This window comes from Macaca mulatta, chromosome 15 (assembly GCF_049350105.2).
Source record: "Macaca mulatta isolate MMU2019108-1 chromosome 15, T2T-MMU8v2.0, whole genome shotgun sequence".
NCBI lineage: Eukaryota > Metazoa > Chordata > Mammalia > Primates > Cercopithecidae > Macaca > Macaca mulatta.
Window position 1 is genome coordinate 118,699,107 of NC_133420.1, and position 4,036 is coordinate 118,703,142.

Consider the following 4,036-nt stretch of genomic DNA (forward strand, 5'->3'; position numbering starts at 1 on the left):
GCAGAATCTGATCAAATATTCAATATAACAGGAAACAGTGCATTTTATGCTTACGGAGAAGAAACTGTAGCACATCATGATTCAGGTTTTTAATACATTTCTAGGCCGGGCGCGGTGGCTCAAGCCTGTAATCTCAGCACTTTGGGAGGCCGAGGCGGGCGGATCTCGAGGTCAGGAGATCGAGACCATCCTGGCTAACACGGTGAAACCCCGTCTCTACTAAAAAATACAAAAAACTAGCCGGGCGAGGTGGCGGGCGCCTGTGGTCCCAGCTACTCGGGAGGCTGAGGCAGGAGAATGGCGGGAACCCGGGAGGCGGAGCTTGCAGTGAGCTGAGATCCGGCCACTGCACTCCAGCCTGGGCGACAGAGTGAGACTCCGTCTCAAAAAAAAAAAAAAAAAAAAAAATACATTTCTATTTTGCAGATTGGGATTGAGACAGTTATGTTTGGTTTGGACAGTGACCTCAGCGTGATGATTATCTGCCTGGCCTTAATGTTGATTAGGGTTTTCTCATGAAGGATCATTTCAAGATCCATACAACCAAGACTTCAGGACTGCTGTCAAAATAGGAGAAAGTAAGTCACGATGGTGATGCAGACACTCAAAAACTTCTGCATCGGGAAACTACTTCATTTGGGTTTATAACGACCACTTTTTTTTTTTTTTTTTTTCTGAGACGGAGTTTTGCTCTTTCACCCAGGCTGGAATGCAGTGGTGCGATCTCAGCTCACTGCAACTTCCTCCTCCCGGGGTTCAAGCGATTCTCCTGCCTCAGCCTCCCAAGTTTACAGGCTCCCTGCTAATTTTTTTTTTTTTTTGAGATGGAGTCTCGCTGTGTCGCCTAGGCTGGAGTGCAGTGGCGCCATCTTGACTCAATGCAAGCTCCGCCTCCCAGGTTCACGCCATTCTCCTGCCTCAGCCTCCTGAGCAGCTGGGACTACAGCTGCCTGCCATGCCCAGCTAAATTTTTGTATTTTTAGTAGAGATGGGGTTTCACTGTGTTAGCCAGGATGGTCTCGATCTCCTAACCTTGTTGATCCGCCCGCCTCGGCCTCCCAAAGTGCTGGGATTACAGGCGTGAGTCACCGCACCCAGTCACCTATTTTTTGTATTTTTAGTAGAGACAGGGTTTCACCATGTCAGCCAGGCTGGTCTCGAACTCCTGACTTCAGGTGATCCACCCGCCTTGGCCTCTGAAAGCGCTGAGATTACAGGTGTGAGCCACCACACCTGGCTATAATGACCACTTTTTACATAGTAGTCAATATAATGCATTTGATGCATATTGATTTTTATCTTGTAGAAGCAGCAGTTAGACAAAAACATGGACAAACCCAATATAGTTGCAGAATAGAATGCAAGTGGGCAAGTCTCAGTACTGTCAAAATTGGAGTGCTGCTGGCCAGAGCTAGGAGGGGCCGCTGTGCCGGTGACCGAACAGCAGGTGCTGATGCTCTCACACAGCCCAAGGGCAAATTAAATTGACAAAACAAGAAACGGAGTTTTGAGGTTATTATTTGAAATTGTAAAGATAAGGAATAAAAGAATCAAAATGAACTGAGGATTTATAGAATAGTAATAAAAGGAAAACTGTAGGATTTTAAAGAAGAATAATAGAGTTAACCACCAGAAAACACCACAAGTGTTCCCAGCTTTGAAAGGTTTACCTTTTTTTTTTTTTTTTAGTTGGAGTTTCGCTCTTGTTGCCTAGGCTGGAGTGCAATGGTGTGATCTCGGCTCACCACAACCTCCACCTCCCGGGTTCAAGTGATTCTCCTGCCTCAGCCTCCCGAGTAGCTGGGATTACAGGCATGCACCAGCACACCCGGCCAACTTTATATTTTTAAGAGAGATGGGATTTCTCCATGTTGGTCAGGCTGGTCTCGAACTTCCGACCTCAGGTGATCTGCCCGCCTTGGCCCCCCAAAGTGTTGGGATTACAGGCATGAGCTACCATGCCCTGCCTAGGAAAGCTTTTCTTTACCAATATATCTGAGTGGTGGGGAGGTGGAGAGGACTGCAATTTAATTGACAATAGAAAGAGGAACAGCAGAAAAGTTTGCTTTTGCTGTATTTAGGAGCACTCCAAAAGGAGTGGCTCCAGGAGCCGAGGCGCCAGGGGTGAGAGTTCATACATCAGCATCGTAAAAGCGGGGTGGTAAGGACTTCGGGGTAAAGTATGGAAGGTTTTCAGAGGGCTTTGCTTACACAGGGTTTAATCTTGGTGTTAACAGGCACCTTGAGAAGGGATGTATGGCAGCTTCATGATCAGAAATCTGCCTTTAATGAGACATGGGAAGCTGAAAAAAGGCCTCTAGGCTGGGCGCAATGGCTCACCCCCGTAATCCCAGCACTTTGGGAGGCCAAGGCAGGCGGATCCTGACTTGAGGTCAGGAGTTCGAGACCAAATCTGGCCAACGTGGTGAAACCCTGTCTCTACTAAAAATACAAAAATTAGCCAGGTGTGGTGGCGTGTACCTGTAATCCCAGCTACTCGGGAGGCTGAGGCAGGAGAATCGCTTGAACCCGGGAGGCAGAGGTTGCCGTGAGCCGAGATTGCACCACTGCATGCCAGCCTGAGTGACAGAGAGAGACTCCATCTCAGAAAAAAAAAAAAAAGTCTCTAGCTGTGTCTGCTGTATCTCAGATGTCTTCAGTCTAAAGCAGGGATCTCCAACTCCCAGGCCATGGACTGGAGCTCGTCTGTGGCCTGTTAGGAACGGGGCCACACAGCAGGAGGTGAATGGTGGGTGGGTGAGCCAGCATCACCTGTCAGGTCAGTGGCGCCACTAGATTCTCATAGGAGTGGGAACTCTATTGTGAACTGCACATGTGAGGGATCTAGGTTGCCTGCTCCTTGTGAGAATGTAACTAAGGCCTGACGATCTGAGGTGGAACAGTTTCATCCTGAAACCGTCCCCCCACCCAACCCTGGGTTAAAAATTGTCTTCCACAAAACTGGTCCCTGGTGCCAAAAAGGTTGGGGACTGCTGGTCTAAAGCGATCTTTATTCCCTCCTGGTGGGTTATAGGTCCTTTTACTGGGAAGCTGCATTCCAGGTGGGGAGGAGCAAGGCAAAGGAAATTTTCATTGTAAACTTTTCTGTGCAAAAGTTTACAATGTGCGGCAGGGCGCGGTGGCTCAAGCCTGTAATCCCAGCACTTTGGGAGGCCGAGATGGGCGGATCACGAGGTCAGGAGATCGAGACCATCCTGGCTAACATGGTGAAACCCCGTCTCTACTAAAAAATACAAAAAAAACTAGCCGGGCGAGGTGGCGGGCGCCTGTAGTCCCAGCTACTCGGGAGGCTGAGGCAGGAGAATGGCGTAAACCCGGGAGGCGGAGCTTGCAGTGAGCTGAGATCCGGCCACTGCACTCCAGCCTGGGAGACAGAGCGAAACTCCGCCTCAAAAAAAAAAAAAAAAAAAAAAAGTTTACAATGTGCAATTTGACTTCCTTCCATGCTTGTAAATTACATCAATCAAAGAGAAAAGGGGAGAAGAGCCCCAGCCCAGCTTGATCCAGTGAGCTGTGGCTGGAAAGGAAGCTCTGGGCAGGGGCTGGGTGTGGTGGTGTTGGGTTCTGTTGGGGAACAGGCCAGGGAAGCTGGGGACAGATGATGGATGTGATGGGATGCACCAGCAGAGGCCGGCAGGGCCAGTGCATCCCTCCTACCTTCCTCCCTTGTGTGGACACTTGGGGAAGTCATAGGTGACTAGTGAGTTAATAAATGAGTTACCAATGAGTAATTAGTTACTGATGAGGTTTTAAGGTTGCAATTATTAATGAATCCATGAGTTACTAGAGGAGTGTTAGCTATTAATGAGATGCTGTCTAACTCCAGTTCCTATGGTTCTGTGTTCCAGCTTCTAAAAAGAATAAACTCGGAATTAATTTCCAAATGTTATGCTTTAAAATTGTATCTGTCAAACCTCACAGTTACCTCAAAGAAGACATTTTAAAAAATAAGTGGAATATTCACTGTTGGAAACAAATGCTCGGTGCCACAAAGTGAAACCAGCACTCAGGCAAG